The sequence below is a fragment of the Oncorhynchus clarkii genome, chromosome 32, assembly GCF_045791955.1.
Source record: "Oncorhynchus clarkii lewisi isolate Uvic-CL-2024 chromosome 32, UVic_Ocla_1.0, whole genome shotgun sequence".
Taxonomy (NCBI): Eukaryota; Metazoa; Chordata; class Actinopteri; order Salmoniformes; family Salmonidae; genus Oncorhynchus; species Oncorhynchus clarkii.
Genome location: NC_092178.1, coordinates 595010 through 613159, shown reverse-complemented (window position 1 = coordinate 613159; position 18150 = coordinate 595010).

Sequence of the window (18150 nt, the reverse complement as noted above, 5' to 3'; positions counted from 1 at the left end):
TCTTATGTCCCGGTAGTGGCAGTCCATTTCAAATTAGTCTGACATGTGTCTTATGTCCTGGTAGTGGCAGTCCATTTCAAATTAGTCTGACATGTATCTTATCTCCCTGAAGTAGCAGTCCATTTCAAATTAGTCTGACATGTGTCTTATCTACCGGTAGTGGCAGTCCATTTCAAATTAGTCTGACATGTGTCTTATCTACCGGTAGTGGCAGTCCATTTCAAATTGGTCTGACATGTGTCTTATCTCCCGGTCGTGGCAGTCCATTTCAAATTAGTCTGACATGTGTCTTATCTCCCGGTAGTGGCAGTCCATTTAAAATTAGTCTGACATGTGTCTTCTCTCCCGGTAGTGGCAGTCCATTTCAAATTAGTCTGACATGTGTCTTATGTCCCGGTAGTGGCAGTCCATTTCAAATTAGTCTGACATGTGTCTTATGTCCTGGTAGTGGCAGTCCATTTCAAATTATTCTGACATGTATCTTATCTCCCTGAAGTAGCAGTCCATTTCAAATTAGTCTGACATGTGTCTTATCTACCGGTAGTGGCAGTCCATTTCAAATTAGTCTGACATGTGTCTTATCTCCCGGTAGTGGCAGTCCATTTCAAATTAGTCTGACATGTGTCTTATCTCCCGGTAGTGGCAGTCCATTTCAAATTATTCTGACATGTGTCATATCTCCCGGTCGTGGTAGTCCATTTATAATTAGTCTGCAATGGGTCTTATGTCCCGGTAGTGGCAGTCCATTTCAAATTGGTCTGACATGTGTCTTATCTCCCTGTCGTGGCAGTCCATTTCAAATTAGTCTGACATGTGTCTTATCTCCCGGTAGTGGCAGTCCATTTCAAAATAGTCTGACATGTGTCTTATCTCCCGGTAGTGGCAGTCCATTTCAAATTAGTCTGACATGTGTCTTATCTCACGGACGTGGCAGTCCATTTCAAATTAGTCTGACATGTGTCTTATCTCCCGGTAGTGGCAGTCCATTTCAAATTAGTCTGACATGTGTCTTATCTCCCGGTCGTGGCAGTACATTTCAAATTAGTCTGACATGTGTCTTATCTCCCGGTAGTGGCAGTCCATTTCAAATTAGTCTGACATGTGTCTTATCTCCCTGAAGTAGCAGTCCATTTCAAATTAGTCTGACATGTGTCTTATCTCCCGGTAGTGGCAGTCCATTTCAAATTAGTCTGACATGTGTCTTATCTACCGGTAGTGGCAGTCCATTTCAAATTAGTCTGACATGTGTCTTATCTCACGGACGTGGCAGTCCATTTCAAATTATTCTGACATTTGTCTTATCTCCCGGTAGTGGCAGTTCATTTCAAATTGGTCTGACATGTGTCTTATCTCCCGGTCGTGGCAGTCCATTTCAAATTAGTCTGACATGTGTCTTATCTCCCGGTAGTGGCAGTCCATTTCAAAATAGTCTGACATGTGTCTTATCTCCCGGTAGTGGCAGTCCATTTCAAATTGGTCTGACATGTGTCTTATCTCACGGACGTGGCAGTCCATTTCAAATTAGTCTGACATGTGTCTTATCTCCCGGTTGTGGCAGTACATTTCAAATTAGTCTGACATGTGTCTTATCTCCCGGTCGTGGCAGTCCATTTCAAATTAGTCTGACATGTGTCTTATGTCCCGGTAGTGGCAGTCCATTTCAAATTAGTCTGACATGTGTCTTATGTCCTGGTAGTGGCAGTCCATTTCAAATTAGTCTGACATGTGTCTTATCTCCCGGTAGTGGCAGTCCATTTCAAAATAGTCTGACATGTGTCTTATCTCCCGGTAGTGGCAGTCCATTTCAAATTGGTCTGACATGTGTCTTATCTCACGGACGTGGCAGTCCATTTCAAATTGGTCTGACATGTGTCTTATCTCACGGACGTGGCAGTCCATTTCAAATTAGTCTGACATGTGTCTTATCTCCCGGTCGTGGCAGTCCATTTCAAATTAGTCTGACATGTGTCTTATCTCCCGGTCGTGGCAGTACATTTCAAATTAGTCTGACATGTGTCTTATCTCCCGGTCGTGGCAGTACATTTCAAATTAGTCTGACATGTGTCTTATCTCCCGGTAGTGGCAGTCCATTTCAAATTAGTCTGACATGTGTCTTATCTCCCGGCAGTGGCAGTCCATTTCAAATTAGTCTGACATGTGTCTTCTCTCCCGGTAGTGGCTTTCCATTTCAAATTAGTCTGACATGTGTCTTATGTCCCGGTAGTGGCAGTCCATTTCAAATTAGTCTGACATGTGTCTTATGTCCTGGTAGTGGCAGACCATTTCAAATTAGTCTGACATGTATCTTATCTCCCTGAAGTAGCAGTCCATTTCAAATTAGTCTGACATGTGTCTTATCTCCCGGTTGTGGCAGTCCATTTCAAATTAGTCTGACATGTGTCTTATCTACCGGTAGTGGCAGTCCATTTCAAATTAGTCTGACATGTGTCTTATCTCCCGGTAGTGGCAGTCCATTTCAAATTAGTCTGACATGTGTCTTATCTCCCGGTAGTGGCAGTCCATTTCAAATTATTCTGACATGTGTCATATCTCCCGGTCGTGGTAGTCCATTTATAATTAGTCTGCAATGGGTCTTATGTCCCGGTAGTGGCAGTCCATTTCAAATTGGTCTGACATGTGTCTTATCTCCCGGTCGTGGCAGTCCATTTCAAATTAGTCTGACATGTGTCTTATCTCCCGGTAGTGGCAGTCCATTTCAAAATAGTCTGACATGTGTCTTATCTCCCGGTAGTGGCAGTCCATTTCAAATGAGTCTGACATGTGTCTTATCTCACGGACGTGGCAGTCCATTTCAAATTAGTCTGACATGTGTCTTATCTCCCGGTCGTGGCAGTCCATTTCAAATTAGTCTGACATGTGTCTTATGTCCCGGTAGTGGCAGTCCATTTCAAATTAGTCTGACATGTGTCTTATGTCCTGGTAGTGGCAGTCCATTTCAAATTAGTCTGACATGTGTCTTATCTCCCGGTAGTGGCAGTCCATTTCAAAATAGTCTGACATGTGTCTTATCTCCCGGTAGTGGCAGTCCATTTCAAATTGGTCTGACATGTGTCTTATCTCACGGACGTGGCAGTCCATTTCAAATTAGTCTGACATGTGTCTTATCTCCCGGTCGTGGCAGTCCATTTCAAATTAGTCTGACATGTGTCTTATCTCCCGGTCGTGGCAGTACATTTCAAATTAGTCTGACATGTGTCTTATCTCCCGGTCGTGGCAGTACATTTCAAATTAGTCTGACATGTGTCTTATCTCCCGGTAGTGGCAGTCCATTTCAAATTAGTCTGACATGTGTCTTATCTCCCGGCAGTGGCAGTCCATTTCAAATTAGTCTGACATGTGTCTTCTCTCCCGGTAGTGGCTTTCCATTTCAAATTAGTCTGACATGTGTCTTATGTCCCGGTAGTGGCAGTCCATTTCAAATTAGTCTGACATGTGTCTTATGTCCTGGTAGTGGCAGACCATTTCAAATTAGTCTGACATGTATCTTATCTCCCTGAAGTAGCAGTCCATTTCAAATTAGTCTGACATGTGTCTTATCTCCCGGTAGTGGCAGTCCATTTCAAATTAGTCTGACATGTGTCTTATCTACCGGTAGTGGCAGTCCATTTCAAATTAGTCTGACATGTGTCTTATCTCCCGGTAGTGGCAGTCCATTTCAAATTAGTCTGACATGTGTCTTATCTCCCGGTAGTGGCAGTCCATTTCAAATTATTCTGACATGTGTCATATCTCCCGGTCGTGGTAGTCCATTTATAATTAGTCTGCAATGGGTCTTATGTCCCGGTAGTGGCAGTCCATTTCAAATTGGTCTGACATGTGTCTTATCTCCCGGTCGTGGCAGTCCATTTCAAATTAGTCTGACATGTGTCTTATCTCCCGGTAGTGGCAGTCCATTTCAAAATAGTCTGACATGTGTCTTATCTCCCGGTAGTGGCAGTCCATTTCAAATTAGTCTGACATGTGTCTTATCTCACGGACGTGGCAGTCCATTTCAAATTAGTCTGACATGTGTCTTATCTCCCGGTAGTGGCAGTCCATTTCAAATTAGTCTGACATGTGTCTTATCTCCCGGTCGTGGCAGTACATTTCAAATTAGTCTGACATGTGTCTTATCTCCCGGTAGTGGCAGTCCATTTCAAATTAGTCTGACATGTGTCTTATCTCCCGGTAGTGGCAGTCCATTTAAAATTAGTCTGACATGTGTCTTCTCTCCCGGTAGTGGCAGTCCATTTATAATTAGTCTGACATGTGTCTTATGTCCCGGTAGTGGCAGTCCATTTCAAATTATTCTGACATTTGTCTTATCTCCCGGTAGTGGCAGTTCATTTCAAATTGGTCTGACATGTGTCTTATCTCCCGGTCGTGGCAGTCCATTTCAAATTAGTCTGACATGTGTCTTATCTCCCGGTAGTGGCAGTCCATTTCAAAATAGTCTGACATGTGTCTTATCTCACGGACGTGGCAGTCCATTTCAAATTAGTCTGACATGTGTCTTATCTCCCGGGAGTGGCAGTCCATTTCAAATTTGTCTGACATGTGTCTTATCTACCGGTAATGGCAATCCATTTCAAATTAGTCTGACATGTGTCTTATCTCCCGGTAGTGGCAGTCCATTTCAAATTGGTCTGACATGTGTCTTATCTCCCGGTCGTGGCAGTCCATTTCAAATTAGTCTGACATGTGTCTTATCTCCCGGTAGTGGCAGTCCATTTAAAATTAGTCTGACATGTGTCTTCTCTCCCGGTAGTGGCAGTCCATTTCAAATTAGTCTGACATGTGTCTTATGTCCCGGTAGTGGCAGTCCATTTCAAATTAGTCTGACATGTGTCTTATGTCCTGGTAGTGGCAGTCCATTTCAAATTAGTCTGACATGTATCTTATCTCCCTGAAGTAGCAGTCCATTTCAAATTAGTCTGACATGTGTCTTATCTACCGGTAGTGGCAGTCCATTTCAAATTAGTCTGACATGTGTCTTCTCTCCCGGTAGTGGCTTTCCATTTCAAATTAGTCTGACATGTGTCTTATGTCCCGGTAGTGGCAGTCCATTTCAAATTAGTCTGACATGTGTCTTATCTCCCGGTAGTGGCAGTCCATTTCAAATTAGTCTGACATGTGTCTTATCTACCGGTAGTGGCAGTCCATTTCAAATTAGTCTGACATGTGTCTTATCTCCCGGTAGTGGCAGTCCATTTCAAATTAGTCTGACATGTGTCTTATCTCCCGGTAGTGGCAGTCCATTTCAAATTATTCTGACATGTGTCATATCTCCCGGTCGTGGTAGTCCATTTATAATTAGTCTGCAATGGGTCTTATGTCCCGGTAGTGGCAGTCCATTTCAAATTGGTCTGACATGTGTCTTATCTCCCGGTCGTGGCAGTCCATTTCAAATTAGTCTGACATGTGTCTTATCTCCCGGTAGTGGCAGTCCATTTCAAAATAGTCTGACATGTGTCTTATCTCCCGGTAGTGGCAGTCCATTTCAAAGTAGTCTGACATGTGTCTTATCTCACGGACGTGGCAGTCCATTTCAAATTAGTCTGACATGTGTCTTATCTCCCGGTCGTGGCAGTCCATTTCAAATTAGTCTGACATGTGTCTTATGTCCCGGTAGTGGCAGTCCATTTCAAATTAGTCTGACATGTGTCTTATGTCCTGGTAGTGGCAGTCCATTTCAAATTAGTCTGACATGTGTCTTATCTCCCGGTAGTGGCAGTCCATTTCAAAATAGTCTGACATGTGTCTTATCTCCCGGTAGTGGCAGTCCATTTCAAATTGGTCTGACATGTGTCTTATCTCACGGACGTGGCAGTCCATTTCAAATTAGTCTGACATGTGTCTTATCTCCCGGTCGTGGCAGTCCATTTCAAATTAGTCTGACATGTGTCTTATCTCCCGGTCGTGGCAGTACATTTCAAATTAGTCTGACATGTGTCTTATCTCCCGGTCGTGGCAGTACATTTCAAATTAGTCTGACATGTGTCTTATCTCCCGGTAGTGGCAGTCCATTTCAAATTAGTCTGACATGTGTCTTATCTCCCGGCAGTGGCAGTCCATTTCAAATTAGTCTGACATGTGTCTTCTCTCCCGGTAGTGGCTTTCCATTTCAAATTAGTCTGACATGTGTCTTATGTCCCGGTAGTGGCAGTCCATTTCAAATTAGTCTGACATGTGTCTTATGTCCTGGTAGTGGCAGACCATTTCAAATTAGTCTGACATGTATCTTATCTCCCTGAAGTAGCAGTCCATTTCAAATTAGTCTGACATGTGTCTTATCTACCGGTAGTGGCAGTCCATTTCAAATTAGTCTGACATGTGTCTTATCTCCCGGTAGTGGCAGTCCATTTCAAATTAGTCTGACATGTGTCTTATCTCCCGGTAGTGGCAGTCCATTTCAAATTATTCTGACATGTGTCATATCTCCCGGTCGTGGTAGTCCATTTATAATTAGTCTGCAATGGGTCTTATGTCCCGGTAGTGGCAGTCCATTTCAAATTGGTCTGACATGTGTCTTATCTCCCGGTCGTGGCAGTCCATTTCAAATTAGTCTGACATGTGTCTTATCTCCCGGTAGTGGCAGTCCATTTCAAAATAGTCTGACATGTGTCTTATCTCCCGGTAGTGGCAGTCCATTTCAAATTAGTCTGACATGTGTCTTATCTCACGGACGTGGAGGTCCATTTCAAATTAGTCTGACATGTGTCTTATCTCCCGGTAGTGGCAGTCCATTTCAAATTAGTCTGACATGTGTCTTATCTCCCGGTCGTGGCAGTACATTTCAAATTATTCTGACATGTGTCATATCTCCCGGTCGTGGTAGTCCATTTATAATTAGTCTGCAATGGGTCTTATGTCCCGGTAGTGGCAGTCCATTTCAAATTGGTCTGACATGTGTCTTATCTCCCGGTCGTGGCAGTCCATTTCAAATTAGTCTGACATGTGTCTTATCTCCCGGTAGTGGCAGTCCATTTCAAAATAGTCTGACATGTGTCTTATCTCCCGGTAGTGGCAGTCCATTTCAAATTAGTCTGACATGTGTCTTATCTCACGGACGTGGAGGTCCATTTCAAATTAGTCTGACATGTGTCTTATCTCCCGGTAGTGGCAGTCCATTTCAAATTAGTCTGACATGTGTCTTATCTCCCGGTCGTGGCAGTACATTTCAAATTAGTCTGACATGTGTCTTATCTCCCGGTAGTGGCAGTCCATTTCAAATTAGTCTGACATGTGTCTTATCTCCCGGTAGTGGCAGTCCATTTAAAATTAGTCTGACATGTGTCTTCTCTCCCGGTAGTGGCAGTCCATTTATAATTAGTCTGACATGTGTCTTATGTCCCGGTAGTGGCAGTCCATTTCAAATTATTCTGACATTTGTCTTATCTCCCGGTAGTGGCAGTTCATTTCAAATTGGTCTGACATGTGTCTTATCTCCCGGTCGTGGCAGTCCATTTCAAATTAGTCTGACATGTGTCTTATCTCCCGGTAGTGGCAGTCCATTTCAAAATAGTCTGACATGTGTCTTATCTCACGGACGTGGCAGTCCATTTCAAATTAGTCTGACATGTGTCTTATCTCCCGGGAGTGGCAGTCCATTTCAAATTTGTCTGACATGTGTCTTATCTACCGGTAATGGCAATCCATTTCAAATTAGTCTGACATGTGTCTTATCTCCCGGTAGTGGCAGTCCATTTCAAATTGGTCTGACATGTGTCTTATCTCCCGGTCGTGGCAGTCCATTTCAAATTAGTCTGACATGTGTCTTATCTCCCGGTAGTGGCAGTCCATTTAAAATTAGTCTGACATGTGTCTTCTCTCCCGGTAGTGGCAGTCCATTTCAAATTAGTCTGACATGTGTCTTATGTCCCGGTAGTGGCAGTCCATTTCAAATTAGTCTGACATGTGTCTTATGTCCTGGTAGTGGCAGTCCATTTCAAATTAGTCTGACATGTATCTTATCTCCCTGAAGTAGCAGTCCATTTCAAATTAGTCTGACATGTGTCTTATCTACCGGTAGTGGCAGTCCATTTCAAATTAGTCTGACATGTGTCTTATCTCCCGGTAGTGGCAGTCCATTTCAAATTAGTCTGACATGTGTCTTATCTCCCGGTAGTGGCAGTCCATTTCAAATTATTCTGACATGTGTCATATCTCCCGGTCGTGGTAGTCCATTTATAATTAGTCTGCAATGGGTCTTATGTCCCGGTAGTGGCAGTCCATTTCAAATTGGTCTGACATGTGTCTTATCTCCCGGTCGTGGCAGTCCATTTCAAATTAGTCTGACATGTGTCTTATCTCACGGACGTGGCAGTCCATTTCAAATTAGTCTGAGATGTGTCTTATGTCCTGGTAGTGGCAGTCCATTTCAAATTAGTCTGACATGTGTCTTATCTCCCGGTCGTGGCAGTACATTTCAAATTAGTCTGACATGTGTCTTATCTCCCGGTAGTGGCAGTCCATTTCAAATTAGTCTGACATGTGTCTTATCTCCCTGAAGTAGCAGTCCATTTCAAATTAGTCTGACATGTGTCTTATCTCCCGGTAGTGGCAGTCCATTTCAAATTAGTCTGACATGTGTCTTATCTACCGGTAGTGGCAGTCCATTTCAAATTAGTCTGACATGTGTCTTATCTCACGGACGTGGCAGTCCATTTCAAATTATTCTGACATTTGTCTTATCTCCCGGTAGTGGCAGTTCATTTCAAATTGGTCTGACATGTGTCTTATCTCCCGGTCGTGGCAGTCCATTTCAAATTAGTCTGACATGTGTCTTATCTCCCGGTAGTGGCAGTCCATTTCAAAATAGTCTGACATGTGTCTTATCTCCCGGTAGTGGCAGTCCATTTCAAATTGGTCTGACATGTGTCTTATCTCACGGACGTGGCAGTCCATTTCAAATTAGTCTGACATGTGTCTTATCTCCCGGTTGTGGCAGTACATTTCAAATTAGTCTGACATGTGTCTTATCTCCCGGTCGTGGCAGTCCATTTCAAATTAGTCTGACATGTGTCTTATCTACCGGTAGTGGCAGTCCATTTCAAATTAGTCTGACATGTGTCTTATCTCCCGGTAGTGGCAGTCCATTTCAAATTGGTCTGACATGTGTGTTATCTCCCGGTCGTGGCAGTCCATTTCAAATTAGTCTGACATGTGTCTTATCTCCCGGTAGTGGCAGTCCATTTAAAATTAGTCTGACATGTGTCTTCTCTCCCGGTAGTGGCAGTCCATTTCAAATTAGTCTGACATGTGTCTTATGTCCCGGTAGTGGCAGTCCATTTCAAATTAGTCTGACATGTGTCTTATGTCCTGGTAGTGGCAGTCCATTTCAAATTAGTCTGACATGTATCTTATCTCCCGGTCGTGGCAGTCCATTTCAAATTAGTCTGACATGTGTCTTATCTCCCGGTAGTGGCAGTCCATTTAAAATTAGTCTGACATGTGTCTTCTCTCCCGGTAGTGGCAGTCCATTTCAAATTAGTCTGACATGTGTCTTATGTCCCGGTAGTGGCAGTCCATTTCAAATTAGTCTGACATGTGTCTTATGTCCTGGTAGTGGCAGTCCATTTCAAATTAGTCTGACATGTATCTTATCTCCCTGAAGTAGCAGTCCATTTCAAATTAGTCTGACATGTGTCTTATCTACCGGTAGTGGCAGTCCATTTCAAATTAGTCTGACATGTGTCTTATCTCCCGGTAGTGGCAGTCCATTTCAAATTAGTCTGACATGTGTCTTATCTCCCGGTAGTGGCAGTCCATTTCAAATTATTCTGACATGTGTCATATCTCCCGGTCGTGGTAGTCCATTTATAATTAGTCTGCAATGGGTCTTATGTCCCGGTAGTGGCAGTCCATTTCAAATTGGTCTGACATGTGTCTTATCTCCCGGTCGTGGCAGTCCATTTCAAATTAGTCTGACATGTGTCTTATCTCACGGACGTGGCAGTCCATTTCAAATTAGTCTGACATGTGTCTTATCTCCCGGTAGTGGCAGTCCATTTCAAATTAGTCTGACATGTGTCTTATCTCCCGGTCTTGGCAGTACATTTCAAATTAGTCTGACATGTGTCTTATCTCCCGGTAGTGGCAGTCCATTTCAAATTAGTCTGACATGTGTCTTATCTCCCTGAAGTAGCAGTCCATTTCAAATTAGTCTGACATGTGTCTTATGTCCCGGTAGTGGCAGTCCATTTCAAATTAGTCTGACATGTGTCTTATGTCCTGGTAGTGGCAGTCCATTTCAAATTAGTCTGACATGTATCTTATCTCCCTGAAGTAGCAGTCCATTTCAAATTAGTCTGACATGTGTCTTATCTCCCGGTAGTGGCAGTCCATTTCAAATTAGTCTGACATGTGTCTTATCTACCGGTAGTGGCAGTCCATTTCAAATTAGTCTGACATGTGTCTTATCTCCCGGTAGTGGCAGTCCATTTCAAATTGGTCTGACATGTGTCTTATCTCCCGGTAGTGGCAGTCCATTTCAAATTAGTCTGACATGTGTCTTATCTACCGGTAGTGGCAGTCCATTTCAAATTAGTCTGACATGTGTCTTATCTCCCGGTAGTGGCAGTCCATTTCAAATTGGTCTGACATGTGTCTTATCTCCCGGTCGTGGCAGTCCATTTCAAATTAGTCTGACATGTGTCTTATCTCCCGGTAGTGGCAGTCCATTTCAAAATAGTCTGACATGTGTCTTATCTACCGGTAGTGGCAGTCCATTTCAAATTAGTCTGACATGTGTCTTATCTCACGGACGTGGCAGTCCATTTCAAATTATTCTGACATTTGTCTTATCTCCCGGTAGTGGCAGTTCATTTCAAATTGGTCTGACATGTGTCTTATCTCCCGGTCGTGGCAGTCCATTTCAAATTAGTCTGACATGTGTCTTATCTCCCGGTAGTGGCAGTCCATTTCAAAATAGTCTGACATGTGTCTTATCTCCCGGTAGTGGCAGTCCATTTCAAATTGGTCTGACATGTGTCTTATCTCACGGACGTGGCAGTCCATTTCAAATTAGTCTGACATGTGTCTTATCTCCCGGTTGTGGCAGTACATTTCAAATTAGTCTGACATGTGTCTTATCTCCCGGTCGTGGCAGTCCATTTCAAATTAGTCTGACATGTGTCTTATCTACCGGTAGTGGCAGTCCATTTCAAATTAGTCTGACATGTGTCTTATCTCCCGGTAGTGGCAGTCCATTTCAAATTGGTCTGACATGTGTGTTATCTCCCGGTCGTGGCAGTCCATTTCAAATTAGTCTGACATGTGTCTTATCTCCCGGTAGTGGCAGTCCATTTAAATTAGTCTGACATGTGTCTTCTCTCCCGGTAGTGGCAGTCCATTTCAAATTAGTCTGACATGTGTCTTATGTCCCGGTAGTGGCAGTCCATTTCAAATTAGTCTGACATGTGTCTTATGTCCTGGTAGTGGCAGTCCATTTCAAATTAGTCTGACATGTATCTTATCTCCCTGAAGTAGCAGTCCATTTCAAATTAGTCTGACATGTGTCTTATCTCCCGGTAGTGGCAGTCCATTTCAAATTAGTCTGACATGTGTCTTATCTACCGGTAGTGGCAGTCCATTTCAAATTAGTCTGACATGTGTCTTATCTCCCGGTAGTGGCAGTCCATTTCAAATTGGTCTGACATGTGTCTTATCTCCCGGTAGTGGCAGTCCATTTCAAATTAGTCTGACATGTGTCTTATCTACCGGTAGTGGCAGTCCATTTCAAATTAGTCTGACATGTGTCTTATCTCCCGGTAGTGGCAGTCCATTTCAAATTGGTCTGACATGTGTCTTATCTCCCGGTCGTGGCAGTCCATTTCAAATTAGTCTGACATGTGTCTTATCTCCCGGTAGTGGCAGTCCATTTCAAAATAGTCTGACATGTGTCTTATCTCCCGGTAGTGGCAGTCCATTTCAAATTGGTCTGACATGTGTCTTATCTCACGGACGTGGCAGTCCATTTCAAATTAGTCTGACATGTGTCTTATCTCCCGGTCGTGGCAGTCCATTTCAAATTAGTCTGACATGTGTCTTATCTCCCGGTCGTGGCAGTACATTTCAAATTAGTCTGACATGTGTCTTATCTCCCGGTCGTGGCAGTACATTTCAAATTAGTCTGACATGTGTCTTATCTCCCGGTAGTGGCAGTCCATTTCAAATTAGTCTGACATGTGTCTTATCTCCCGGTAGTGGCAGTCCATTTCAAATTAGTCTGACATGTGTCTTCTCTCCCGGTAGTGGCTTTCCATTTCAAATTAGTCTGACATGTGTCTTATGTCCCGGTAGTGGCAGTCCATTTCAAATTAGTCTGACATGTGTCTTATGTCCTGGTAGTGGCAGTCCATTTCAAATTAGTCTGACATGTATCTTATCTCCCTGAAGTAGCAGTCCATTTCAAATTAGTCTGACATGTGTCTTATCTCCCGGTAGTGGCAGTCCATTTCAAATTAGTCTGACATGTGTCTTATCTACCGGTAGTGGCAGTCCATTTCAAATTAGTCTGACATGTGTCTTATCTCCCGGTAGTGGCAGTCCATTTCAAATTAGTCTGACATGTGTCTTATCTCCCGGTAGTGGCAGTCCATTTCAAATTAGTCTGACATGTGTCTTATCTCCCGGTAGTGGCAGTCCATTTCAAATTAGTCTGACATGTGTCTTCTCTCCCGGTAGTGGCTTTCCATTTCAAATTAGTCTGACATGTGTCTTATCTCCCGGTAGTGGCAGTCCATTTTAAATTGGTCTGACATGTGTGTTATCTCCCGGTCGTGGCAGTCCATTTCAAATTAGTCTGACATGTGTCTTATCTCCCGGTAGTGGCAGTCCATTTAAAATTAGTCTGACATGTGTCTTCTCTCCCGGTAGTGGCAGTCCATTTCAAATTAGTCTGACATGTGTCTTATGTCCCGGTAGTGGCAGTCCATTTCAAATTAGTCTGACATGTGTCTTATGTCCTGGTAGTGGCAGTCCATTTCAAATTAGTCTGACATGTATCTTATCTCCCTGAAGTAGCAGTCCATTTCAAATTAGTCTGACATGTGTCTTATCTCCCGGTAGTGGCAGTCCATTTCAAATTAGTCTGACATGTGTCTTATCTACCGGTAGTGGCAGTCCATTTCAAATTAGTCTGACATGTGTCTTATCTCCCGGTAGTGGCAGTCCATTTCAAATTGGTCTGACATGTGTCTTATCTCCCGGTAGTGGCAGTCCATTTCAAATTAGTCTGACATGTGTCTTATCTACCGGTAGTGGCAGTCCATTTCAAAATAGTCTGACATGTGTCTTATCTCCCGGTAGTGGCAGTCCATTTCAAATTGGTCTGACATGTGTCTTATCTCCCGGTCGTGGCAGTCCATTTCAAATTAGTCTGACATGTGTCTTATCTCCCGGTAGTGGCAGTCCATTTCAAAATAGTCTGACATGTGTCTTATCTCCCGGTAGTGGCAGTCCATTTCAAATTGGTCTGACATGTGTCTTATCTCACGGACGTGGCAGTCCATTTCAAATTAGTCTGACATGTGTCTTATCTCCCGGTCGTGGCAGTCCATTTCAAATTAGTCTGACATGTGTCTTATCTCCCGGTCGTGGCAGTACATTTCAAATTAGTCTGACATGTGTCTTATCTCCCGGTCGTGGCAGTACATTTCAAATTAGTCTGACATGTGTCTTATCTCCCGGTAGTGGCAGTCCATTTCAAATTAGTCTGACATGTGTCTTATCTCCCGGTAGTGGCAGTCCATTTCAAATTAGTCTGACATGTGTCTTCTCTCCCGGTAGTGGCTTTCCATTTCAAATTATTCTGACATGTGTCTTATGTCCCGGTAGTGGCAGTCCATTTCAAATTAGTCTGACATGTGTCTTATGTCCTGGTAGTGGCAGTCCATTTCAAATTAGTCTGACATGTATCTTATCTCCCTGAAGTAGCAGTCCATTTCAAATTAGTCTGACATGTGTCTTATCTCCCGGTAGTGGCAGTCCATTTCAAATTAGTCTGACATGTGTCTTATCTACCGGTAGTGGCAGTCCATTTCAAATTAGTCTGACATGTGTCTTATCTCCCGGTAGTGGCAGTCCATTTCAAATTGGTCTGACATGTGTCTTATCTCCCGGTCGTGGCAGTCCATTTCAAATTAGTCTGACATGTGTCTTATCTCCCGGTAGTGGCAGTCCATTTAAAATTAGTCTGACATGTGTCTTCTCTCCCGGTAGTGGCAGTCCATTTCAAATTAGTCTGACATGTGTCTTATGTCCCGGTAGTGGCAGTCCATTTCAAATTAGTCTGACATGTGTCTTATGTCCTGGTAGTGGCAGTCCATTTCAAATTAGTCTGACATGTATCTTATCTACCTGAAGTAGCAGTCCATTTCAAATTAGTCTGACATGTGTCTTATCTCCCGGTAGTGGCAGTCCATTTCAAATTAGTCTGACATGTGTCTTATCTACCGGTAGTGGCAGTCCATTTCAAATTAGTCTGACATGTGTCTTATCTCCCGGTAGTGGCAGTCCATTTCAAATTGGTCTGACATGTGTCTTATCTCCCGGTAGTGGCAGTCCATTTCAAATTAGTCTGACATGTGTCTTATCTACCGGTAGTGGCAGTCCATTTCAAATTAGTCTGACATGTGTCTTATCTCCCGGTAGTGGCAGTCCATTTCAAATTGGTCTGACATGTGTCTTATCTCCCGGTCGTGGCAGTCCATTTCAAAATAGTCTGACATGTTTCTTATCTCCCGGTAGTGGCAGTCCATTTCAAATTGGTCTGACATGTGTCTTATCTCACGGACGTGGCAGTCCATTTCAAATTAGTCTGACATGTGTCTTATCTCCCGGTCGTGGCAGTCCATTTCAAATTAGTCTGACATGTGTCTTATCTCCCGGTAGTGGCAGTCCATTTCAAATTGGTCTGACATGTGTCTTATCTCACGGACGTGGCAGTCCATTTCAAATTAGTCTGACATGTGTCTTATCTCCCGGTCGTGGCAGTCCATTTCAAATTAGTCTGACATGTGTCTTATCTCCCGGTCGTGGCAGTACATTTCAAATTAGTCTGACATGTGTCTTATCTCCCGGTCGTGGCAGTACATTTCAAATTAGTCTGACATGTGTCTTATCTCCCGGTAGTGGCAGTCCATTTCAAATTAGTCTGACATGTGTCTTATCTCCCGGTAGTGGCAGTCCATTTCAAATTAGTCTGACATGTGTCTTCTCTCCCGGTAGTGGCTTTCCATTTCAAATTATTCTGACATGTGTCTTATGTCCCGGTAGTGGCAGTCCATTTCAAATTAGTCTGACATGTGTCTTATGTCCTGGTAGTGGCAGTCCATTTCAAATTAGTCTGACATGTATCTTATCTCCCTGAAGTAGCAGTCCATTTCAAATTAGTCTGACATGTGTCTTATCTCCCGGTAGTGGCAGTCCATTTCAAATTAGTCTGACATGTGTCTTATCTACCGGTAGTGGCAGTCCATTTCAAATTAGTCTGACATGTGTCTTATCTCCCGGTAGTGGCAGTCCATTTCAAATTGGTCTGACATGTGTCTTATCTCCCGGTCGTGGCAGTCCATTTCAAATTAGTCTGACATGTGTCTTATCTCCCGGTAGTGGCAGTCCATTTAAAATTAGTCTGACATGTGTCTTCTCTCCCGGTAGTGGCAGTCCATTTCAAATTAGTCTGACATGTGTCTTATGTCCCGGTAGTGGCAGTCCATTTCAAATTAGTCTGACATGTGTCTTATGTCCTGGTAGTGGCAGTCCATTTCAAATTAGTCTGACATGTATCTTATCTACCTGAAGTAGCAGTCCATTTCAAATTAGTCTGACATGTGTCTTATCTCCCGGTAGTGGCAGTCCATTTCAAATTAGTCTGACATGTGTCTTATCTACCGGTAGTGGCAGTCCATTTCAAATTAGTCTGACATGTGTCTTATCTCCCGGTAGTGGCAGTCCATTTCAAATTGGTCTGACATGTGTCTTATCTCCCGGTAGTGGCAGTCCATTTCAAATTAGTCTGACATGTGTCTTATCTACCGGTAGTGGCAGTCCATTTCAAATTAGTCTGACATGTGTCTTATCTCCCGGTAGTGGCAGTCCATTTCAAATTGGTCTGACATGTGTCTTATCTCCCGGTCGTGGCAGTCCATTTCAAAATAGTCTGACATGTTTCTTATCTCCCGGTAGTGGCAGTCCATTTCAAATTGGTCTGACATGTGTCTTATCTCACGGACGTGGCAGTCCATTTCAAATTAGTCTGACATGTGTCTTATCTCCCGGGCGTGGCAGTCCATTTCAAATTAGTCTGACATGTGTCTTATCTCCCGGTCGTGGCAGTACATTTCAAATTAGTCTGACATGTGTCTTATCTCCCGGTCGTGGCAGTACATTTCAAATTAGTCTGACATGTGTCTTATCTCCCGGTAGTGGCGGTCCATTTCAAATTAGTCTGACATGTGTCTTATCTCCCGGTAGTGGCAGTCCATTTCAAATTAGTCTGACATGTGTCTTCTCTCCCGGTAGTGGCTTTCCATTTCAAATTAGTCTGACATGTATCTTATCTCCCTGAAGTAGCAGTCCATTTCAAATTAGTCTGACATGTGTCTTATCTCCCGGTAGTGGCAGTCCATTTCAAATTAGTCTGACATGTGTCTTATCTCCCGGTAGTGGCAGTCCATTTCAAATTAGTCTGACATGTGTCTTATCTCCCGGTAGTGGTGGTCCATTTCAAATTAGTCTGACATGTGTCTTATCTCCCGGTAGTGGCAGTCCATTTCAAATTATTCTGACATGTGTCATATCTCCCGGTCGTGGTAGTCCATTTATAATTAGTCTGCAATGGGTCTTATGTCCCGGTAGTGGCAGTCCATTTCAAATTGGTCTGACATGTGTCTTATCTCCCGGTCGTGGCAGTCCATTTCAAATTAGTCTGACATGTGTCTTATCTCCCGGTAGTGGCAGTCCATTTCAAAATAGTCTGACATGTGTCTTATCTCCCGGTAGTGGCAGTCCATTTCAAATTAGTCTGACATGTGTCTTATCTCACGGACGTGGCAGTCCATTTCAAATTAGTCCGACATGTGTCTTATCTCCCGGTAGTGGCAGTCCATTCCAAATTAGTCTGACATGTGTCTTATCTCCCGGTCGTGGCAGTACATTTCAAATTAGTCTGACATGTGTCTTATCTCCCGGTAGTGGCAGTCCATTTCAAATTAGTCTGACATGTGTCTTATCTCCCGGTAGTGGCAGTCCATTTAAAATTAGTCTGACATGTGTCTTCTCTCCCGGTAGTGGCAGTCCATTTATAATTAGTCTGACATGTGTCTTATGTCCCGGTAGTGGCAGTCCATTTCAAATTATTCTGACATTTGTCTTATCTCCCGGTAGTGGCAGTTCATTTCAAATTGGTCTGACATGTGTCTTATCTCCCGGTCGTGGCAGTCCATTTCAAATTAGTCTGACATGTGTCTTATCTCCCGGTAGTGGCAGTCCATTTCAAAATAGTCTGACATGTGTCTTATCTCCCGGTAGTGGCAGTCCATTTCAAATTGGTCTGACATGTGTCTTATCTCACGGACGTGGCAGTCCATTTCAAATTAGTCTGACATGTGTCTTATCTCCCGGGAGTGGCAGTCCATTTCAAATTAGTCTGACATGTGTCTTATCTACCGGTAATGGCAATCCATTTCAAATTAGTCTGACATGTGTCTTATCTCCCGGTAGTGGCAGTCCATTTCAAATTGGTCTGACATGTGTCTTATCTCCCGGTCGTGGCAGTCCATTTCAAATTAGTCTGACATGTGTCTTATCTCCCGGTAGTGGCAGTCCATTTAAAATTAGTCTGACATGTGTCTTCTCTCCCGGTGGTGGCAGTCCATTTCAAATTAGTCTGACATGTGTCTTATGTCCCGGTAGTGGCAGTCCATTTCAAATTAGTCTGACATGTGTCTTATGTCCTGGTAGTGGCAGTCCATTTCAAATTAGTCTGACATGTATCTTATCTCCCTGAAGTAGCAGTCCATTTCAAATTAGTCTGACATGTGTCTTATCTACCGGTAGTGGCAGTCCATTTCAAATTAGTCTGACATGTGTCTTATCTCCCGGTAGTCACAGTCCATTTCAAATTAGTCTGACATGTGTCTTATC